This window comes from Dermacentor andersoni, chromosome 4 (assembly GCF_023375885.2).
Source record: "Dermacentor andersoni chromosome 4, qqDerAnde1_hic_scaffold, whole genome shotgun sequence".
NCBI classification, from domain to species: Eukaryota; Metazoa; Arthropoda; class Arachnida; order Ixodida; family Ixodidae; genus Dermacentor; species Dermacentor andersoni.
This window is the reverse complement of record NC_092817.1, coordinates 215,440,073-215,465,150: the sequence shown is the minus strand read 5'-3', so window position 1 is coordinate 215,465,150 and position 25,078 is coordinate 215,440,073. Positions and strand designations below refer to the sequence as shown.

At 44.9% G+C, this 25,078-nt stretch overlaps 1 protein-coding gene across 1 annotated transcript in view; it reads left to right on the top strand.

Moving 5' to 3' along the window:
- The window catches only part of ric8a (ric8 guanine nucleotide exchange factor A), a 326,541-nt gene that overhangs the window by 253,984 nt on the left and 47,479 nt on the right, over positions 1–25,078 (top strand). The window lies entirely within an intron of this gene.

Below are 25,078 nucleotides of genomic sequence, written 5' to 3'. Positions count from 1 at the left end.
TTTTTAAATAAACAGATTTTCATCCATAAAAATTTTCATAAACAGCTTAATTTTTAAATTTCTGCAACTCTTGTTTCCGTTGCCACTTTTCCACGAAAAATACTCTACATTTAGGGGGAAAACCAGACGAGGTAACGGGTGACATTCATATTGCTTATGGGTTCAGGAGTTATTGCAAGGTTTGATTCAAATTTTGACATTTTTAGGGATGACTAGGAAATGTAGATCGTTGAAAATATATCAGTGGGGCCTTTCTAATGGCAGCACCTTCAGATTTCGAAACAAACATCGAACTAATGAGAAAGGCGAAAACATTCCGTCATTCTTTAGCTGGGAGAATATCAGTCTATTTCACGCCCTCAGTTCAGTGACTTTTACCTTTCCCATGGCCCGATCAGGGATCGCTTCTATGCCTTGGCCATAGTAATACTGTAACAGCAGCCCAGTGTTGACCGCAGAATAGCTGTCAAGTCTCAAGATTGATTTGGCGGCGCTTTAGGCGTGGCCGGGAGGAGAAAGGGGGGCACCCCCCCCCCCCCCGGGCCTTTCCCTGGGTACGTGCCTGATGCATGCTCTCCTGCCCTACACACAGCTAGACATTTGATGTGCACAAAATTTTCATTTCTGATGGAAACAATTGTCGACTGGAAGTCTTGACCTTGCTGTGTTTGGAAACTAATTCTGTTAACATATTGAAAGAAATATTTCATGTTCTCTGTTTATCCCTTCCAAAACAACCCGAGTAGGCAAACAGCATTTAAAAAAGTTGACGTGTTTGCTTGTTTAATAAGCTATGTGTTTTAGCGATGCACGTTTATTTCATTGGTCCAAAGAAAGTTGTGCAAGAACAAGAACTCGTCCATGGTGTGCCCCCATGAACGAAGTTCCAGGTACACCACACGGAGCATGGCAATGTTCAGACACAGAACATTGAAGTCTGGATGCTCCGTGACGCAACCCTGTGGTTGGGCGAGCTTACGGGTGCACCCATCTCGCGACAGAACAGACACTCGTGCTCAAGGAAGTTCGCGAGCACCTGGCAGTGTCCACATTCACACCTGTAATGTGTAATGTGAAAGTAACAGTAATGCACGAACCAAACGCTGGTAGAGATTACACATGCAATTCGCAATGTTGCGTCTGGTACTGTTGACAGCTCGACTCATAGGTCCATCCAACATGAAGCTACAGGCCCCGTGCTTGTTTAGGGCTTGGCCCTGAACTGCTTTCGATTGTTAAAACACGAAAATGATATGCCGCGTCATAGCTGGTCGCGGAGGAGAAAACGAGCAGGTTTCGATTAGATTTAACTGCGCATTGCGAATTCCAGGTAAAGTTTCTAAGCGACCTATGCAGCACGTAATAACAAGCATCTGTACGTACCAGTCTGTGCTTGAGAGTCGCGACGGCATGTCCAGACTGTCTTCGTCGCCCGAGGTCGCATCGCTGGAGCCCTCGTTGCTTTCCCACTCCGGAGAGCTGGTGTCGAGGCCGCCATCGTAGTATGCAACGACGCCGGCAGCGCGAGCCCTCAGCTGCAGGTCGCGCTCGTCAGTGGTCAAATCGCTGAAGTTGAGCCCAGCATCGCAAGCCAATGTGTCGTTGTCAGGGTCCATTGCGATGAGCGTCGAAGTTTGCGTCATAGAATGAAGTACCAGCTTATGGTCGTGCGTTCCTCCTTCCGCTAGCCACCATACTCCCACTTTCGCTCTGCTGTCGGCTCCGTCTTGGCTCTGTTTCTGGCCGCATGTTTGTGTTTTGCGCAGAAAAGCCGTAGCGCCGTCTGCGGACGCTGTTCTACACACCGACGGCGAAACGTCACTATGAGACCATGATGTCAGTACTCCTCGATCGGAGGGCGGGCGATTTGAACTGCGCTAGAGGTACGCGGACGCTTCAGAACGCATTTTCTCTTAAAATAAGTCTCTCCTTGGCATGAAACAAGCGTTTCGAGGTTTCTGGGGTGGTATTTCAACAGTCCATGTTGACTTAATAGTAACCTGTAGTGTCCCTTTAAGTGATCACTTTCAGAGATACTATTTTTTTTTACAAGATTTCACGTAACTAGCCTTGGCTTATACCCCCAAAAGTGTTCATGACGCTTTGCCAAGCTCTTTATATTCACTCAGTGCCACGAATACTGTCGGGTGTATGGTCCAGTGACGTCCAATGCCAAGTCGCATGAAATCTCGCAAAACTGATAGTATCTCCAAACGTGATCTCCCAAGATTACTGCCTCTGTTGCTTTCGTGATATTGTCGGAAAATTCAATTCCTTGGTAAAACTTTTTTTCATTCTCGTTACTTTTGTGTCCTCTTGATTATTGCATTGCAATAATGCTAAGGTCATGTTGTGCAAGAACTGAATAATAGCTATTGTACTGAAGAAGAAAAAGATTTGCACATCCAGAAAATGTAGCACAAACTTCAACATGTACAAATTTCTGCAAGAAAATGAGCTGCTGCAAATGCTTGGATATTTACTTTTGTTGTGTAATAAGAATGTTGCCAGCTGACTACCACTGAGATTGCTACCAGAAGCCAATTTTTAGAGTACCTTGTCGGAACACAGGGTGGTCAGAGTTGTCAGGTACGTTGATGACTATCTAGTTCTTTTCAAACCAGACGCATGTTCTACAGTAGGCAAGCTTTACGAAGTTTTTTATGCAGGCCCACTTACTCTCATGCATGAAGAGCCGACTGATAACATGCTGCGTTTCTTAGATATTCAGCTCGAGTTCATAGAACAGCACACGTGTTGGGAGTATAAACCTAGAGCTAATAAGCCCCTGTTGCCATATCAGTCAGCCCACTCGAAGCTCGTCAAGAGGAGCATTGCCAACTTGTGCTTTGGAAATGCATTAAAGAAATCTTGCCACCATAAGATCTATACGAGTCTTATGGATCAGTCGCGAAGATTATCAGCTGCAGGGTTTCCAGAGTCAATGCAAGTTTCGGTCGTAGAGGGGCTGCTAAAAAGGTGCGGGTCAGATAGCACAACTCGGGACGCGGCAAATCAATGGACGGAATGGAGAGGGAAGGTAGCGGTAGTGCCCTACCTGCATAGAATGGTACATAGTCTTAAGAAAATGGCTAGCTAGGTGCACACAAAAGTTGTCTTTTCAGCGCCAGAAAAGCTCACGAGAATATGTCGGTTAACGGACCCATACTGTAAGCCAGCTGTAGGATGCTCTACGAATCATCGTAAAGCTTCAGTGGGTTGCATAGAAGCTGTTGCTTATGAGCTCCCGCTGTCCTGTGTGAAATAATACATTGGACAGACAGTTCTTAATGACCGGTTACGAGAACATAGCCTAAACGGGAAAAATAAGCAATACGGTTATCTGTCAACCCACTGTCAGGAATGCGGCTGTGCGCCGGTGTATGGATCCTGCCGGGTTCTTGCGAAGCACAAAGATAAAGATGTGCGAGAGATGATTGAGGCTCAGGCTATCTGTCGGAATAGTTGTACGTGTGTTAGTGCCCCTTTGGTCGACTTGTTAGATAAAGGAGACAGCTTTTTGGATGGTTAAGATTTCGATGAGGTGGCGTCACTGTGCATGGGTCAACTAAGTGGGTGTTTCCTGAAAACCAAGTTGTGGAAGTTAGCGCATTGTGGTGTCATCTCCCTTCTGTCCTTGTTCGCTGGCACTAAATATGCTTTCCCAAGTTAGTGGGACAGTTCCTACTTCTAAGTAAATGTCCCAACTTGTTTTTGAAGAAACATTTTTTTGCAGAACTTTTCTGACCACAGCTGCTAGGTGCTGCTGTCTTACCGAACAGCTCATAGTGCTTTAAAAATGGATGGGATCAAACCCCCCAGCACTGAAGCTCGATGTTCTAACAATGAATCTCACTTATATTGTGGCAACACCAACTAGCTCTTTGAGATGATCGCTAAATCTGTCGCATGTGCTGTACGGGTGAACAAGATCACATGCACACTCAATTGTTTCCTTTGCGCCAAAGAAGCAGGAAGGAAATAGGCAAATTTATAGCACTTGATTACCCACTTCATGAGACCGTCACTTCACACAGATTCAAAGGTGTGCATTGGATCTCTCTCAAATTTTTTCCCTCTGAATAACAATCGGTAAACCAGATTTTCTTTGTTTAATACCCGATGACTTGGTTGGACATTCTTCTGTCTTGCGTCGCATTTTCATAAACATAAAGGCTGTATCATTCGTGTCACGTTTCTAGTTCTGTTGTAGGCCCCTGTTGTAGTATGTCTACCTGTGTTCGTTGCTGGCAAACTATAATGCACCTTTCTTGTTGTTGTGCAAATATATTGCACATACAAATTGGGGCCTCCTGGCATGGACAGGACCAGTCATCACTAGCTTGTCTCGTCAGTAAAATAATTGGTTACATGTAATTGGTTATTGAAAAAAAGTAAAGCCAGTTCCACAAAATTAAAGCCATCAAAACAGCTGAGCTGGTGGTCGCTTTCTCAAGTTTGAACTCTTGTCTAGTGCGATTTTCATGAGTCTTTTGTCTCGTCATTTTCTAGATTCAAGCTTTGGTTCCAGATTGCACGTGCTCTCCATTTGCTTGAGGTTGTGATCAAAGCACTGTCTATCACACATCTAAATAACCTAAATAAACCTAAGAACCTAAATATAACGAAGTGCGATTTATTTCTTTTACACAAGTTTAATGTAATTAAATTTTGCTGCCGCTGCAAAAGCATACAGAAACAATAAATGATAACTTCCATAGCTGCAGATGGCCAAATGGTTGAATTACAAGTGGCTGTTTGTGAACACACCTCTCAAGTCGCGCACTACATCATCACGAACGGCCTTTTAAGTGGAGCAGCATCATGTTAGGTAGAAAGCCCAAGTGTGATAAGATCCAATCTCCCCTCGTGCGCTGTATGCTTTGGGTGCAAGTGAAAGCATGCGAGAGTTGGCTGAAGAGAATGGTGGCTTGATGAGTCAGACAGGACCGATCTGGTGCCGGTCTAGTCGTTTGTGTTCTTCTTCTGTCCTGGTCTATCGCGCCTTGCTCTTTACACATTCCACCGATCTGTCCTGGGCTGATATTCTCGTAAGGTGAATGCCACTACTGAAAGAACCCAGTGTGTGGCAACAAGCATGAGCCAGTTCGCACGTAGATTCTCCTAACATCATGCTGTGGTATTCAGTTTGTCTGCTCGTAATGACAGACAACTTAATCCATGATTCTTAATCCATGATCGTATGGTGCCTACTATCGTGTTTTTGAGTCCTCGTCATAGATTAATACAGCCGAAATGATTTTACCCATTCTATTCTTTTGAAAGCAACACAGGAAATGCACAACAGTGTCTGCCGCTTTTTCATTTCACTTAGCGCAAGCCAGTGAACATTCTGCGGTGCTTCATTTCTTTTTGGCTCGCGAAGTTCGTCACAAAAATTCACTCCATATACTCCAGGCTTAACGCTGGAACAGCATGGTGCAATTTCTCACGTGATTGATGCGCGGTAGTGGGTCTCAGATGTTGTCTTAACATCTGTTTCTGTAGCAGTAGGGAAGAATGCGTCGCATCACAATGCCATGCACGCATCCAGCATTCACAGTGGAGAGATCAGTCATGTGACGCTAAACTCAATACCCTGGAACACCACAAGATGGTGCGGCCCTCCACACGTCATTCCATAGCTGTTCACATTTAATGTTGAGGGCATAGGAATACAACTGGAAAACAGTGAATTAGGGTTTGATTTATCATACATAATGGGCAAATGGTGCAACAGAAGGTCCTCGGAATGATGTATGTGGATGACATAGTGCTACTACCAGACAATGGAAGAGATTTGTAGACACTTCCGAATATGTGTGGCAACACAGCAACAAATGTAGGCATTAAGTTTAGCACAGAGAAATCAGAAGTTAGGATCCGTAATGAAGAGACAAGTCATTATGTGGTGTCAATTCAACAGCAATTTATACCCATAGTCGAGCAATATAAATACGTTGGTGTATACATAAACGAAGGAAAGACTTCCTCATGCACCTACCAAGCTAGTATGAAAATAAAGGAAAAGTGGAATGCAGCAATAATTAAACATCGCGCACTTTGGGACCACAGTAAATATGAGGTGGTGCGTGGAATCTGGAAAGCAGTCATAGTACGTTCGCAAGTGCAAGTGCATATGGGGGACCCTTGATGGCGAAGTGCAACTCCGCTGTGTGTTGGCCCGACACTGCACTATCTTCAGGATTGGCGCATGTAGGGAGCGCTTAACGCCTGCTTGACGTCCGCCGCGAGTCGGCTTGGTATTGTGCTAATTTCAGGATCGGCTCACGTATGGAGAGTGCTTGATACCTGCTTCACCTTCACCGCAGGTCGTCCCGGCATTGCACTATCTTCGGGATTGGCCCACGTATGGGGCGTGCTTAACTCTTTCCTTACCATGGGCAAAATAGGTGTTTTTTGTAGGTCACGCCAGATTTCTTTTTTCTGAAAGAACTACTGCACTCAATATTTTATGTAATACATAAAGAAAAAGCACAGTGAATGCACTTTTCATGCATACTAGTTTTATTTACTAGTATCATGCATACAATGACGCATGTACATGTTTTGTTGTGTTCTTAATTGCTAATTGACATTTGTAATTTACATTGCTGTATGTACCCACTCCTGCTTGGGTCCGAATAGGGCCTGCAGTATTTGTAAATAAATAAATAAAATAAATTAAGGAGATATACACCATAAAAAAGATATAGATTGCTAGAATCAAGAGTGGGATAAAATTGAACAAATTTTTATATACACGCTTGTATCTACTACGAAAAGTACGTAATAAAATTACAAGTTATACAAAATGTGTTGTCGTCTAATAGGCACTATCTCCGAAAAAATTGAACATTTTCAATGAACAGGTATTCCACTACAAATATTTAACTAAGCACTACAGTTGGGCATGCCGGTTTGAGAACGCTGATGTTCCGGGCTTGCTTGCATCGTCGTCTCTCTCAGAGTCAAAGTCTGACGAAAATCGGCATCCTTAGACTCGCTGATGATCGACCCATTAATAACATCAGCTGCAAACGCAGTGGAATCACGAGATCTGCAATCTTTTGAAGAGTGCGTGCCATTCTGTGAGGCAGCCATTTTTGCTTTCTAATTTCATGATCGCAAAACTTCGGAGCGCATTCAAAAATTACCACCTGGCGGGAAAAAATCTAACTGCTTAGAAAAAAAAATATAGTTCTCCTCCTTCACGTCCGATGGCAAGTGTGTCTGGGAGCGGCGGTTCATACCATCGAGAGCGGGTGGCCATTTTTACTTTTTACTTTGACTATCGCGAAACTTCAAAGCATGTTGAAAAATCACTGCCTGGCGTGAAAAAAAGTGAACTGTTTAGAAACAAAAAAATAGTTCTCCTTCACAATCAATAATTCAGTGTGTCTGTGAGCGGTGCAGGAGGTCTCGAAAGCCGCAGTTCAAACCATCGTTAGTGGGCCGACGATGCCCAATGGGCGCGGTATGGAAAGAATTACCGCCTGCATCACTTCCGCTGCGGGTCAGCTCAGTATTGCACTATCTTCAGGATTGGCCCACATTTGGGAGGTTTTGTGTCTACAGACAGAAAAGATCCTGGGGGAACTAGCCCTTGACAGCTTTGCTGTAAAAACACCGCACAATCACTCCATACAGATGGTCAACCAGCAAAGCTGAAACATGCGTACACGAGTGTTTATCACTGGGTTAATCTCGGCAGTTCATTAAACGATAGCTTGGTAGGCTGCCAGATCCTTGGTACGCAGTTGCTGCTTGCACTAAGTTGCACGAGCCTGTTGTGCACAGGCTGCAGCAACGGCATGGTGTAAACGAGCTCGTTCTCGGTTCTGCTCATGGTGTTGCTGATTGAAAGCTGCCTGCACCTCAGAAGTACGTATGACACGTGGCCTACTCAAGTCGCCTTTTGACTCCGATCCATGACGCCATGTTACCTGGCCCAACTGCCATAGAATCTAATGGACATGCTCCCAAGTAGGCAACCATAACTTTGACGGCGCCGTTTTCATCACACCAGCCTTGTCAATGGAAATTTCAGGCAGGCCAGGCAGCGTGACGTCATGGATTAAAGTAAACAGGCCTTGTGCTATCTAGGTGGTGTTGGCTGATTGTGTGCCTCTCTTTCTCTCTCTCCCTCCCTCTTCCTTATTTTTTCGCATGGGGTTGAGCCTGAGGAGTTTTCGGCGTACAGGTGACTGACAGATGGACGGACGACGGATGAATTGGCTAGCCATATACAGCTTCATTGTAAGATGTCCGACGATTATGATACTCTTTAAGGCGAAATTTGAGTGCAGCTGTATATGTGCTTTCATTTCATGATATACTGAGGCAAAGAATTCGAGAACAGAATCGCTGTATCAACTGGCAGTCGGCCAGTGCCATCACCGTCTTCTCAGAGGGAGGGGCAGTATGGCAACGCTGGCATGATGAGCGGCCTCGGAGCTAGCTGTGGAAGAAGACACCAACGAAGGCGCTAGCACTGGCACGAGCACGAGGAGCAGTATGGGAATGCTGGCATTATGAGCGGCGTCAGAGCCATCTGTTATGTTGTAACAACACAGTCACAGTAAATGGGTCACGTATTCCAATTTTTAGCCGGATCACAGTGGGGCAGCAACTGTCGATCAATGGTGCTCCTCCATAAGGCCTACGTCAACGGAACACTACGATATTACCTCCCGATCCTGCACAATATGTCTCCCACAAGCAAGAGAAAACTCGAGGCAGCATGAAACAACTGCCTTCGGGTATGTCTTGGCTTTCCGAAGGGGTCGTCCCGCTCAGGAACTGTAGCAGCTGCTGGATGCCTGCCTCTCGAAGTGCTATCTTCGCAGGAGACACTTCGGATTCACCTCCGCCACATCATTCATTTGAAGACTCACTTTTTAAAGGATATTTCTAGAACCCGTGCTATATCTAGCTTTGGGCAGGCTGTCGGAAGCATATCTATTTCGATTCCTGATCAGGCGTCACAAATTATGCCGCGAAACATTTCACCATGGACACTGTCCCCACTGGAAATCGTGCCATATGTACCTGGAATCAGTGCGAAAAAGAAAATGCCTCAAGCAGTGACTTATCAGATAGCTTTGAAATATATGCACGAAGAATATGCAGCCGCAACGCACATTTTCACAGATGGCTCTACAACTCCACATCGTTCATCATGCGGACTTTTTGTTCCCTCTACAGGGGAACGATTCTCATTTCGTCTTGAGCGAGCGACATCATCTACTTCAGCGAAGCTATACGGCATTAAGGAGGCCCTTGTGTACGTATTTCGACAGCAGCTGCCAAAGACATGGGTGATTTTCACAGATTCAAAAGCAGCCCTACAAAGTATGTGGAACAGGCACAAGCGTTGCAATAATCAACTTGTAGCATTCGACATTGCTTATCTTCACCACAGGGCTAAGATTGCTGGGCATTGCATAAAGTTCCAGTGGATACCTGGCCATACCGGCATTTCGGGAAATGAAAGAGTGGATGAAGCTGCCAGAAATGGACTCCAATACCGCAAGTTCAAAAGAACATTTTTTGCAAAAGCCGATGCTTCAAACATGGCAAAAGAATATGCCTATCAAGAAAAAGACCGCATCTGGAATCTGCCGCTTCACCAAGATAACTTCCTGCGTTACATTGACCCTGAAATGAGACCGAAAATTCCACGACCACTTCCTGGACACTTGGAGGCATTGTACCATCGCCTTCGACTGAATGTGGCATACACGAACAATTATCTGTATTGCATAGGGCTTACCACTAACCCATACTGTGATAACTGTCACAACTTAGAGACATTTGAGCACATATTACTAGAATGCCCCGCGTACCGCGATGAGAGACAATTTTTTGAGCACCAAATGGACATGATTTGCCACGAACCGTTAACGTTGCCGAGCATCTTAGGTCCAATGCCCGGCCCTTCAAAACAGTGACGGGTTTTGGATTTATTGTTCAAATACCTGACAGGAATTGGTCTAATAGGAAAGCTTTAAAAATTGCACACTTCATATACAAAAGCCTAAATTTACCCGCCATGTCACCTGTAAATATTAGTATCAGGTCCACTCGGACATTTCATATTTATTTTTATCGTCTTTTTCTCCCACTCTCTTCTAATCCTTTAATCCCATTCCCCATCCCTATATAGAGTAGCATGCCAGCGGGTAAATACGCGCCAGCAAAATTCTCTGTTTTTCTAATAAAGAGCCCTCTCTCTCTCTCTCTCTCTCTCTCTCTCACCGTAAATAGTGAGTGTCTAGTAGTCAGGCTTATGCAGTGGTGCTTGCGTAATAAAGTAGAACCTCGTTGATATGTTGGCACCAGCATTCACAATCTAGAACACAAAGAATTACCCAATAGAGTTACCCTCATTTTTCACTGGTTCATACGTTCTTGGAAAACTTGATTTTTGAGCACCAACGTTCAGTATGTCGCCAAACTGCAATCATATGATACATATTCCGGCTGCTAGATCCCATGTATACAAGAAATCGCGTGAGGCATGCGCAATTTGGAACACTGTATAGCAGCCTGCCATGGCAGTTTCACTGCAATACTCACCCGTTCATCTCGCATGAAAGCTCCAGCGAACACTGTTTCTCATTTCGGTACCAGCAAATCTTTCCTAGCGTCATCACACGTGGCATTCACAGCTATCACTGCCAGTCCTATTTCGATAAGCATCTTCACCTATCTCTTTCACGGCGTGTGGTGCGGTAGGAAGCGCAGGACACACTTTTCATTGGTGATAACCGCAACATGCCGCCATTCCCTGCTGCAGACTGCATTCATATACATTTTCCGGCTGCTAGATCCCATGTGAACAAAAAAAGGAGCGAGGCACATGTGATCGAGAACAGTGTATAGCCACCCATCTCCCGTGAAAATGATGGTGCCCACAGTTTTTTATTCTGGTATCAGCCGATCTCCGCCTGGGTCGTCACATGCTGCATTCACAGCTACCGCCGCGAAACCTATTGCAATATTTATTTATTTATTCAGTTTACCCTACAGACTCAGAGGAGCATTGAATAGGGGGGGGTCACCGAAAAATTACAAATATTTAAGGCAAAAAAGGGAAATACATAGTAGGAGAAACAAATAAGTTTGTACATTGGGAAAAAAGAAACACTGGTAAACATTGGAAAAAATACATACAGAGTCGAGGAAATACAATGCAAAACAAAGGCGAAAAACGATACAAAGGCAAATACAATACAGTCGTACAACGTAGTCAAGCGAACATGTGAAGTTCCAAAAGTTAACAAAATTTGGCAGGATCTTTTAATGAAACAACATTATTTGGAAGGTTATCCCGAGAATAAAGCCCTGTCAGGAGGCATTGTTGCCTCCTTTTGCTGTGCCTTGTGGACATCCTGTACCATCTACGTATGTCCAAATAAATTGAATTGAATAGTGCTATGGCGCGTGGTAATGCAGAGTTATTGAATGACTGTGTGCGGCGAAAAATGCGCCTGAAACTGATATGGTTATGAAGTTGAGTAGATGTGCGAGAAGGAATTTATTTATTTACAGAGTACCTACATCGCCATAAAGGCATTACGTAGGGGGGAACAAAATATAACCAGTAATACAGAAAAGCTTGGACAGATATACTCACAAACAGAAGCACTACAATGGCTGTTAGAGAAAGGCATACAAGTAACGTGAAACAAGCAGGTTCTAAGATATATAACACATACATTTGTTTTACAAGAGCGCCATCACAGCATTGAATAGAATAGTTCGTTATTTGACACATTTACTATATCATTTGATAAACTGTTCCGTTGTCTAATTGATTTGGGGAAAAAAGAGTAGTAAAAAGTGTTAGTTCTGCAGTTATAGGCTGATATCTTTTTGTTGTTATCACAGCGAGTCGATATATAATCTGGTTCCAGGAGATAGTTATAGTGATTAATACCTGTCTGATTATTAAATATTCGGTGCAATAGTTTAAGCCTTAACTTCTGCCTACGCATATGTAGTAGATCCCATCCTAAAGTGGCCTTCATTTCGGAAACGCTAGAGTACGGGCTGTAATTATTGCAAACAAACCTTACTGCTTGGTTCTGTAGTTTTTCCAGTCTATTAATGAGGTAATCTTGATAGGGATCCCATATTACACAAGCATAATCAAGTATTGTTTTAACATGTAAGAAGTATAAAGTTTCTTTAACTTCGCGTGTTGCCTGTTTAAAATTTCTGCAAATAAAATGAAACATCCTACTAGCTTTTGCTATGACAGTGTCAATTTGTTTATGCCAAGTGAGTGATTCGGTAAAATAGACTCCTAAATACTTATATTCCGACTGTATGTCGATAAGCGTGCCATTAATGTTATATCGGTGCTGAAATTTGGATAATTTTCTGGAAAAACTTGCGCTACTGCACTTTTTTATATTTAAATTCATGTTCCATTTTTTACGCCAGATCGCTACCTTATCTAAATGTGTTTGCAATGTATCTATGTCATCTTCAGTGGTAATTTTTCTGTAAATCACACAGTCATCAGCAAATAGTTTTATGGGTGATGTAATTAGTTCGACAATGTCATTTATGTAGATTAAAAATAACAAGGGGCCCAGTACGCTTCCCTGAGGAACGCCCGAAGAAACAGTTATTGGTGAAGATACAGCGTTGTTTAGGACAACAGACTGGGTTTTTCCGTTTAGGTAGTTTCATATCCAATTTTGAACGTTTTCGTTTATATTTAGTGCAGCAAGCTTTACATCTAGGAGCTTATGGGACACAATATCGAAAGCTTTTTGAAAATCAATAAAAACCACGTCTACCTGACTATTGTTATGAATGGTTTTAGATAAGAAGTGCTGGAATTCTATTAATTGTGTGTTGCAGGAATAACCTTTTCGGAATCCGTGCTGGGAAGGTGTAAAAAAAGCGTTTGAGTCAAGGAATGCAGATATGTTACTATATAAAATGTGTTCAAATATTTTGCAACATATTGACGTTAGTGAAATCGGCCTATAGTTTTCTCTGAGTTTTCTATCGCCCGATTTAAAAACGGGTGTCACGCTTGCTGTTTTCCAATCTTGGGGAATGAGGCCTGTTTCAAGGGAAAGCTTATAAATTATCGTTAAATACGGAGAAATGATGCTATGACACTCTTTAAGGACCACTGGGGATATTCCATCAGGTCCAATTGCTTTTGTGTCATCTAAATGCCGTAATAAAGAGTCGACGCCACTAACATCAAATTCAATGTCTGGCATCATATTGCCTTGCTTGGCGTTGTTCAAAAGCGAAGTCTCCCCAGCAGGTAATAGCGAAAACACAGATTGGAAGTACTTGTTGAAGCATTCCGCCCTCTGATAGTCCAACGTCACGGTTTTGCCGTCAACATTTAAAGATGGTATTGATATGTCTTCTTTTCGATTTTGTTTTACATATTTCCAAAAAGATTTTGGGTTTTCTCTCAAGTCCTTGTTTAATTTAACAAAGAAGGTATCTTTGGCAGATTTAATTGTTGCTTTCAATAGCTTATTTATCTCTTGCAAGCGTTTCTGATTTGCCAGACTGGTGTCGGCAGAAAATGTTTTATACGTTTGTCTTGCATTCCTTATAAGTTTACGTATTTCTATGTTAAACCAAGGTTTTTGTTTTTTTCGTTGCCGCAGGTACCTGCATGGAACATGAATTTCGACTAGTTTAAGTATTTTGTCCCGAAATGCTGACCACAAAGTTAACGGACAGCGTGTGTTTGACATATATTGGAAAGTACGAAAGAAATTTTCAAGTTCGGTCCTGATAGCAGCATAGTCTCCTCTGTCGTAGCTGTACACTTTTCTTTGTGGAATTTGCGCCATCCGTACTCGCTGTATGTTAAGTTCTATGACAACTGCCCTGTGGTCACTAATACCTGGGCAAACAGTAACCTTTGATATTATGTTCGGCTCATTGCAAAGTACTAAGTCTAGAATTGCATTTTCTCGCGTAGGTTCCAGTACGTACTGCTGCAATCCATTTAATCCAAGCAGTTCTTTGAACTCTGTGTAAATACGGGACCTATTACCAGCCACACATCCGGCATTCCAACTGAAGTCTGGCAAATTGAAATCCCCCCCCCCTAGAAATACGCTATTAGGCAGGAGAGATAGCATCTCAGACAGCAATCCGAATGAGTCGCTGCTGCCGGGTGGGCGGTAGAATGTCCCGTACACTACATTGTGTACGGGACATTTCAAGCGACAAACGGCTGGACCATGAGTTATAGTAGTATTTATGAAAGAGGCATAGAAGGTCAACAGAGCGGCAGGAAGCCAAGTCTAAAAGGGGAACACCGCTTTTAATTTGGGTAATGCTAGATTGACGACTGTAATTAGAAATTATAAAATGGGCAGCATGATTTTGGATGGATTCCAATTTATCTGTTAAATATTGTTGATGAGGAGCAAATTCAAGTTGAGGGCGTATAAAAGTTTGGTACGCCTGTTGACAGGTAGTAGATGGCGAAAGGTGCAGATGACGATGTAAAAACGCTAAAGTTCTGTTAGCTTTAGCGCATATCTTCTCGACCACTGATTAACTAGGTGAAGGTCATTTTGCAAAGTTAGGTGGTCATCATTACAGTTAATTGTTCTGTAAATTACGCAATCGTCCACGAAAAGTCGTATGCAGGAGGAAATGTTGCTTGGGAAATCATTGATAAAAATTAGGAAAAGAAGAGGGCTTAACACACTACTCTGGGTACACCTGACGTTACAACGGGTGTGGTGGAGCTAAAGTTATTCACAGATACGAACTGTTGCCGATTACATAAGAAATTGCAGAGCCAGGATAATGTTATTGATTCAGTCCTAAGAGCAGTTAATTTAGCTTTTATATGGTGAAGAAAGACGCAATCAGTAATTCTGCTATTATTCATGCCATAATGTAAATCTGATACGAATTCCAATGATTGTTTGTTACAAGACAACACTTTATGGAAACCATGTTGATTTTGAAAGAAAAAGTTATTCAAGATGGTTAGATATATGGGAGGCAATGATGTGCTCTAGAAGCTTGCAACAAATGCATGTTAGTGAAATGGGGCGGTAGTTACCAGGTGAGTGTTTCCATCTCTGAATATTGGAATAACTTTAGCTATCCTACAGTCAGCAGGAAGAAGACCTGTTGATAAAGGCTGCTGAAAAATGTTGTACAAAATCTGACTGGATATAGCTGACGTGTTTTCAGAATTTTAGAATTAATGTTGTCAATGCGACAAGATGTACGCACCTTTAGATCGTGTATTAGTTTTGAAAGGCCTTCAGCAGTAATATTTATAGAGGACATGAAGCGATAATCAAAGTCGGAGACACAGGGAATGGAGGAGCGGTCTTCATTAGTGAACACAGAGCAAAAAAACGAATTGAAAGTTGAAGCACACTGGGGTGCAAAGACAGGAACATTGTCAGCGTTATGTAATGTCACAGTATTACTGTCACGATCAGGAAAGATAGCTCGCCAAAACTTTCTAGGGTTAGTGTGTAAAGTGGGACAGATCTTTGGAAAAATACTTCTTTTTTGCTTTAGATATTGCAAGGCAGTAAGATTTTAAGCAATCCTTATATATAGACCATAACAAAGGATGTGATAGCCATTTAGCAGAAGCGTATAACCTTTTATTTTTATTTCAGAGTGATCTAAGCAATTTATTAAACCATGGGTTATGTCTTTCATTAGATATAGTGATTAGTGGCACATATTTATCTACTAGAAGTGACATAATATTTCTAAATGAATTCCAATACGCTTCAACAGAATTCTTTAAGAATGATGGAAGAAATGTTTTCTGAAAGAAAAACTCAAGTTCATTGTTCGTTTGTTCGTAATTTTCCTTGTTGTAATCCCTGATAATCTTACATTCAGCACCAGCAAATTTCAGTGGAATATCAATTGAGAACCGCAGTAGGTTATGGTCACTAAAGCCATCAAGCTGCACGACAGGGCTTATGCTATGTGGCTCTGTTGTGAGAATAAGGTCTAGTATATTAGTGCCGCGAGTAGGCTCAGAAACAATGTGGGTAAGATTGAACTCTAAACACAGCTCAATAAAATCACGTGAATGAACGATCGATGAAGACAAGCGAGGCCAATTAATATCGGAAATTGAAATCACTGAATAGGTAGATTTTTTTAGTGGCAAACTGTTAAAGGGCCCTGGAAATACTTTTATGAAGATCAGACGCGAGCAAGCAGTCAGCGGCAGGTTGGTGATAACAAACGCCCATCAGTAACTTCCCGTATAATGTAAGACAAGCCACCTAAGTTATCTCAAGAGCAGTGTCAACAAGGAAAGAAGGTATAGTTTTATTGATGGCCACCAACACGCCGCCACCCTTATGTGATCGATCATAGCGATAAATGGCATACTGATTAGAAATATGATATAACTCGGAGTCACCTACATCAGTGTGAAGCCAGGTCTCGATTATGTAAGAGTTGAGGAGGACGTCGGGATGAAAACTTGGGAGGTTTATTTACATTATTTACAGTGAGAGTCAATTAACAGTCTTAGAGTCATTACGGGCCGACAGCAACTCGGACGCTGCGGCCCGTGGCAAGAAGCTCGAAAGAGATGAATCAAGGAATCCCTCTAGGTCTGCTCTCTTGCTGCTCCCGGTCTGCGTCTTTTAAGCCCTTCGGTGTCTCGAAGACACGTCACATTCGGCCAATGGGAGAGCCCGCTCAGGTGACGCCATTTTCGGCCAGTCGGCGAGCCCGCTCGGGTGTCGTCATTTTCGGCCAATGGTAGGCGCTCGTGCGATGGAGTCACACTTGGCGAAAAGAGTCGCTGCTTGGTCCCCCAATGTCCGAGGGCTTACTTCTCCCTGCGGTCTTGCCTTGCTGACTTGCAATGCGCTGTCACAATAGGCGGATGGGGGCGACGCTGCCAGATTTTCACGGTGCATTACACCCGTCTTGCTTCGGGACCCACTTTACCTGCAACAGTGCCAGGCTCTCGCTTCACTTTTGGAAAGAGTCAAGCAGTGAATAGCTCCACCTGCGGCACACGAAGTGGGGGCCGCCAACTTGTTTGCACGTGCCGCGCCTCAGGAATGTGGTATCCGTGCTTCTGCACTCCTTAATTAGCTGTGGTGCGATTCGATGTGGTCTGGTGAACTCGAAGTAGGCTCAGGAAATGGTCCCGTATCTAACAATTAGCAATACAACATCAGACTTGCTATCTTCATGATATGATTCAAGCAGGGCACATTTGGCAACAGACTGTGGATGTTAGTAAATGATACTGAAAGTGAACGTGCATGTGAAGTTCATGGCCGCTGGGCTTGACTTTAGCACTCCGCACATCGGCAACTAGCTATAGAGCAGGATCAGATCAGGATCAGAACAGAATCAGAACGACTGTCGTAAATATATGATATTATAGATAAGATGTTTGTCGACATTCAGTTTGTAAGGACAATTACGTTCTCTGGCAAAGTGAAGCAACTTCTTACGTGCCTGTCGAGTAGCTAGCGAAAAATCTTCTCTAGTAGAGATCCCAGTATTTTTCAGCTTATGGGCAATTTCCTGCTTATGCTTAAAAAAACTATCATTCCATATGTGCTATCATTCCATATGTTCACGGTATATCTCAATCTGAAAAAAGTAGGCAAGCGAGCTGGTGTTTGGGCTTAATTTTCCGCTCCAAAACATCTTGGTTTGATGTGTGCCAAGGTGAACGCAGGACGTCGGGAAAATAAACAGGTGTGCGCAAAAAAAAAAATGGGCAGAAGCATGTCGGATGTGTAAAGATAGTAGTTTATTCCGTTCCCTTGTCGTGTGGTTCATCATATTGTTACGAATGATGTTTATTTACAGGGTGAAACGAGGTCCGAGAGGGAAGCTACAGGCCAGACCCAGCCGGCGAAAAGTACCCCGAGATCACGCGCGCACGCTCTACTTCTTCTTTATCAGCCTCAGTCGTGCAGTGCTACGACATTTTCCCCGGGGGCAGACGAAGTTCGCTGAGCAAGTTAAAAGGACCTGTGATAGCATTGCTTGAGTCTGGCCACGTGAACAACTTGCGTCGCCCGTGAACACCGATTACTTGCCGTCACTTTGGTGACGACATAGTTCACATCACTCAAGCGGCTGAGTATAACGAATGGTCCGGTTTAAGTGGCGAGAAACTTGCGTTACAATCCCTTTTTGCGAACAGGTGTCCACAACCAAACATAATCACCGGGAGTAAAGCTGACGGGGATATGCTGCGCATCATAGCGAATCTTGCTGTTGCCTTGTGAGGACAATGTCCTAAGATGCGCCAGTCAACGGGCTTCCCCAGCTTGACACAGAGTTTGGCCGATGGAAGGATCTTCTTGGCACGAAAGCTCTGGGGAGCGCATGCATACATCAAAAAGAACAGCGCATATCCAGTAACTTCGTGCTTGGCACTATTGTACGCGTACGTTACAAAAGGTAAGACGGCGTCCCAATTCTTGTGGTCAGCAGCGACATACATTCATAACATGTTGGTAAGGGTTCGATTCGTCCGCTCCGTGAGGCCATTGGTTTCCATGTGGTAAGGAGTGGAATGACGATATGCAGAACCACAAAGCCGTAAAAGTTCTTCAACGACGTCGGCGGTGAATTGCCGTCCACGGTCACTGATGACAACATGGGGAGCGCCGTGACGGAGTATGACGTGATGCAACAAAAATGAAGAGACATCTGCTGCAGTGGCAGATGGAAGTGCCGCCGTTTCCGTGTAGCAAGTAAGATAATGTACACATACTATAATCCAGCGGTAGCCAGCTCACATCTTTGGGAGCGGGCCAACCAAGTCGATGCCGACTTTTTCAAAGGGTAACGTCGGTGGCCTAACTGGTTGTAAATAGCCTGCTGGGGCCGTCATCGTTTGCTTGTGGCTCTGGCAAACAGTACAGCTGGCGACATACTGTTTCGTTGTTTTCCAGAGCTTGGGCCAGAAAAATCTCTAAGTTGGTGTAGTGTGCGTGCAAAGCCAAGGTGCCCGTATGTGATATCGTCATGCATAGAACGAAGGACAGCAGAGCGCAGGTTTTCGGGCACAACTAGTAGCAATGGGTTACCATCAGCCGAGTAATCTTTTTTTGTACAGAAAACCATTACGAAAAGTAAACGGTGTTGTTCCTGCTGGCTCACATGCCTGTAGGGATTTCAAAGTAGGGTCGCAACGTTGCTCGCTCTCGAAGGTACGCAGGTCTGGAAAGTCTGAAGAGATGGAAACTAGGTAGTTATCGAAGTCAATCATCCTCAGCTTTAGTGTGCGGCGAAGGGAGACGGGATAGGCAATCAGCATCCGTGTGACAGCGTCCGCTCTTGTAGGTAATGGAAAAGCTGTATTCTTGAAGGCACAAAGCCCAGCGGGCCAACCGGCCAGACGGGTCACGCAGCCCAACCAGCCAACAGAGTGAATGATGGTCAGTCACTATCGTGAATGCACGGCCACGTAGATACGGACGGAACTTCTGAATGGCGAAGACGACTGCTAGGCACTCGAGTTCAGTAACGGTGTAGTTTGTCTCCACTTTTGTTAGTGTCCGACTAGCGTAGGCAATGACATGCTCATGGCCACCGCAGAGCTGAACAAGCACAGCGCCAACACCCGCACCGCTGGCGTCAGTGTGCAGCTCAGTTGACGCCTCCGGATCAAAATGCCTCAGTACCAGTCCAGAAGTCAAAAAAAATTTGAGCTGTTGAAACGCCGACTCGCAGTCCGCGGTCCACAAGTATGGGGTGTCTTTGTGAAGGAGAGACGTCAGAGGAGAGGCAAGCTGTGCGAAATTCTTGATAAAGCGCCGGAAATATGAGCAAAGGCCCAAAAAGCTTCGCAGATCTTTCATCGTTTGTGGCTGTTGGAAGTCGCGAACCGCTGCTATCTTTTCAGGGTCTTGTCGTATGCCGTCTTTGTCGACCAAAAAGCCTAGCACGAGGGCTTGACGCTCACCGAAATGACATTTCTTCGAATTTAAAATAAGGCCAGCTTGCTGGATACAGTCAAGAACAATCGACAGGCACTGATCGTGCTTGTGAAATGTCCGGCCGTAGATAATGACGTCGTCTAAGTAGCACATGCAAATTTCCCATTTGAGTCCGCGGAGCACGGTATCCATAAATCGCTAGAATGTCGCTGTAACGTTGCATAAGCCAAAGGGCAAAACGTTGAACTCAAAGAGACCGTCAGGTGTCATGAAGGCTGTCTTCTCCTTGTCTGAGGGGTGCATGGGAATTTGCCAATATCCTGACCCTAAATCAACAGTAGAGAAATATGATGCGGAGTGAAGGCAGTCGACGGCGTCATCTATTCGTGGTAGGGGTACACGTCTTTTTTTGTGACGGTGTTTAGGCGGCGATAGTCCACACAGAATCTCCATGAGTTGTCTTTTTTCTTGACTAGGATCACAGGAGCGACCCAAGGGCTACATGATTCCTGGATCACTTCTTTCTGTAACATTTCTTTGACCTGCTCGGCGATGACTTTTCTCTCTGAAGGTGAAACGCAGTAGGGCTTTTGATGAATTGGCATTGCTTGCCCTGTATGGATGCGGTGTTGCATACGAGACGCCGGTGGTGTATGGGACGCTCGTTGGCCTTGAGCAAAATCAAACACTGTGGCATAGCGAGCGAGCACAGCTTCCAGCGGACACTGCTCACTAGAAGACAGCGACTTGTTAATCATGCGCTTAGAGTCAGCAGAATTATCATGGTTGGAATCGGGGTTGGATTATTTTTCGGCAGTTGACATTTTGACCGTTCTGATGCTGACAATGGCTTGTTCATCAAAACTTGCCAGTTTAAGTTCTAGCGGCAATGTTATAGATTGGGTTGAAACGTTCACTGTCCACAAACGAGTACAACCATTATTGGTGATGGGGGAGCGAGGGACTATCGCATTTTTCTTGAGTGCATTGTTGTAATCGGGCTCGGCTAAACCACAACAAGAACCTGTACGAGGGCGAGAAGTATTGACAGGTACAAACATTGCAGTCTGAGGGGGCAAACACACATCTTGCGACATGGAGAGAACGTTGGCGGTATCACTGGTGCTATCTGTCATTGAAGTTCGTGCGTCGCGGCGAAGAGAAATCGCGCCACTTCCACAATCCGAAGTTGCCCCCCACTAACGCAAGAAATCAATTCCTAAAATAATGTCATGCGTTATACGTGCAAGCACAGTAAATTCACTTTGAAATGTCTGGTCCACTATCCTAACTGAAACAGAACAGACCCCAAGTGGGCGTAACATTTCCCCGCCAACTCCACAAAAGGTAGCGTTCCAATCCCAAGAAAACATAACTTTTTGTCCGAGACGATTTTTGAAGGACAGTCTCATAACAGAAACTGCCGCCCCGGTGTCAACTAAAGCAAAAGCACTCACATTCTCAACTAAAACGCACACTTTGTTTTTAAACAATTTTACATAAGGGGGTCTTGATGAAGATGAACATATTGCGGCCTCACCCCCGTCGGTCGCACCAGCTAGTTTCCCAGCGGCGGCGGTGATAGCGAGCGATGATGAGGTGATGGAGAGCGTTGTTGTCTTGTCGGTGGTGGTGTGAGGCTGCGATCGGAAACGGGGTAGTCACTGCGGTTCGCGCGTCTCTGCTGCAGCCACTGGAAGGAACTGGGATACGGCCAGGGCTCGTCAGCGGGCACGCGGGGTGTGTAGGAATTAAACCGTGGAGCACGCTGCTGGCAGCGGTGGAAATACCTAGCAATGTGTCCAGGCACACCGCAGCTGTAGCAAATGCAGTAGTCGCGGCTTGTCGCAGGTGACACCGGTGACATGGGTGTCATGGGTAGAAATATACTCTTAGGCTGGTTGTACGAGGGAAGAGCCCGCGGAACAAATTGTTGTGGTGTATCTTGTTGGCGTCCCAGACTTGTCGGTTGCGGTGGCAAGTTGCTGCTCTCCATACGATCAGCATAGGTCCTGCGAGGTTCTTGGTAACTCTGAGGTGCCCAGGTGGCCGGTGGCTCACGAGAGCGATGATCAAATGCACACTGATGGCACACATGAGCGTCGTCAACAACTTTAAGGCATTCAAGCTCTTCTTCTTTAACCACTTGCCGAATCACCGAGGAGATGTCATCGTGGGTTGTGAGGAACACACTTGCAATAGTAGTAACATTGTCCAAGCGTCCAAACTTTAGCCCAATCCTTCTCATTTTCAGCACTTCAAACGCCCGGCAGTGTTTCTTCAGATCAGATGGAGTACTAAGATCTTTCTTCATTATAAGAAAATTATAAACATCATGTGGCCACCTCCGCCCCCGAGAGCGGGGCATCGGATCTGCGGGGTCGGGACGCTACAACAGAAACACAGCAACAAGAAACACACTTGGCGTGGGGCAATCGCCTAACCATGTTCAGAGACCTCACCCAACACTACAGACTCGAAAGACGCACATTCCCGCCACCGCACGATAAATTGAACAGGAACGAGGCCGTAACTTTACGCTTGCTCCAGACACACACCTACCCTAGCCCTGCTATCTTACACCACTGCTATCCGCATTTCTATCCAATAGACGCGTGTAAAACATGCGGACAGAGAGCAACGCTGCGACACATGCTCTGGGAGTGTGCCGGCAACAACGGTAATCAAACCAACTTTGTTGGCGACCATCCATAATCGCGGCCGTTGCCAGAGTAGGAGAAGGCTCGAGCTCGCTTCTTCCCGACGCCGCCCCGGATGCGGGAGCCGCCGGGGACCTTCTCCGTAGGCGTCACCGCCGCTGGGAGGCGGCTTTTAGAAGTTCAGAGCTGGCAGACAAGCCCTGGGCCGTCCGGCAAGCCGAAGATGCCGCTCGAGTCCAAGGACTTCATGCCGTCACCTGAGGCCACCACATCAAGAACTGCCGGACTATTCTTTACTAAAGTTTCTTCTTCTTCTTCTTCAGCGATTCCTTTAAGCAGATGTCCTACTTTATCTTCGTCTGTCATGGTAACGTTGACGATTCCGCATAATTTCAGAACAGCCTCTATGTACGTTTTACACGTTTCGCCAGGTAATTGAGCTCGTCGAGAAAGCGTCTGTTCAGCCTTCTTTTTCTTAGAGATCGGGTCCCCGAAGCACTTAGTGAATTCTTCTACAAAATTATCCCAGTTTGTCAGAATGCTCTCGTGGCTTTCAAACCAGAGGAGCGCGGTTCCAGCGAGAAAAAAAAAAAACATGTTATGGAGCTGCTTCGTAGTGCTCCAGTGGTTGTGGCGACTCACTCTGTTGTAGTGTTTAAGCCAGTCGTCGACGTCTTCGTTTGCCTTCCCCGAAAAGGTGGGTGGCTCTCGCAACGGTGTCCAGTAGCCAGCCTTACCTGCGTGATTGCTGTCTGGTCCGCCGCAGGTGTAGTCGTCATTTCCTTCTCCGGAATCGGCCATGTCCGCTGCTTCTGGTCGTAATCTGGCCAAGCGTCTACTCCGTCGGACAGTTGGTAGAGCTGGGTCGTCCAGGATCGTCCAAGATTCACCCCGCCCGTCCACCAAAGATGTTACGAATTATGTTTATTTACAGGGTGAAACGAGGTCCGAGAGGGAAGCTACATGCCAGGCTCAGCCGGCGCAGAGTACCTCGAGATCATGCGCGCACACTAGTTCTTTCTCTGCCTCAGCTGCGCAGTGCTGCGACAATATGTTGGCCAAACAGCCAGATGTCTGAATGACTGTTTGCATGAGCATCGATATCAGAGGAAAAACCAGCTCTCCGCTCACACTAATGCGCATTGTAAGGCTCACAAGTGCATTCCAGATTTTCATAGAACCTGTGTTTTGAACAGAGCTGATGATCAACTGACAAGGGAAATATTGGAAACGCTTGAAATCAAGAAGCGTTGTGCTAATTGTATCAGTGAAGCCTCAGCTTCTCTATCGACAAAGGAACTGGCGTATCTTGGGAGCGGCACTTAGAAGTTGTTCTGTATTGTGGTTTCCTAGTGTGATGCAGATGACGGCCCTGTTTCTTCTTGTTGTTTTGATCCTTGACAGCAGCTATTTATTCCTGTGTCAAAAAATAAAACGCTCAGTTGTTAGTGCACCTACGTGGTTGTACGGTGTCTCCTTCCTTTGTCCGTTGTTTTACTGGGCACCTTCATTATAGTCTTTAGGCCCCTTTACAGCCACGTCGCATCTACCTCTCGTAGTTCATCGTTCCATTGCCAACTAGTTAACATTGGCCTGGCACTCTTTGGCCACGCTTGACCCTATGCCATAAAGCATCACATTCATCATCATCATCATACCCATTAGACCATGATCTACCCTGGGTCCCAAGTTGGTGGGAAACAGGTTAGATGCAGACAAGTGGACAGAGGGACATACCAGAAACTGGGCGAAGTTCCCAAAAAAATTTTAATCGCATTATAAGGTCAGTTAGGGAGGAGTATTAGTAGTTGCCCCATAAACTGGACATGCTGAAATATTTTGCGTGCGCAATTGACAAGGACACAGTGAAGGGGGACACACGAGCGTCCGCCTTCACTCTGTCCTTGTCAATTGTGCGGGCAAAATATTTCACTATGAATTCGTACCAACTCGCCCAACTATCAGTTCTGCTGAACATGCTGTTTCAAGGAAAAGGTTTCTCTGAAAGCGACATCAAAGCCTCTCGTGCAAGAGATTACTCAACCAGGCACAACCGCAAGGTAATTGCCATGGCTGCAAAATTCTGTTGTCACTTTGTGGTGACATCGCAAATTCACACAAACTATGAAAACCTACGGGTAGTCACCCCATAAGCTGGACGTGCTGCTACAAGGAGGAGGCTTCTCTGAAAGCGACGTCAGGGCCTCTCCTACAAGAGATTACTCAACTAGGCACAACCACAAGGTACTTGCCAAAGTTTGTTGATGCCATTTATATAAAATTTTCATGGCTGCAAAATTCTATTCTCACGTTGTGGTGACATCGCAACTTCAGACAAACTATGGAAACCGATGGGTGCCTACGTTGGTATTTTCGCAGTCAAGATTTCAAGGGACCTGAAGTTTGGCACAAAGGATGAGTGGTGAAAAATACATAAAGTTGATGCTGTGAAAAAATTTTGACTTGACCAAACATTTTTATATCGGA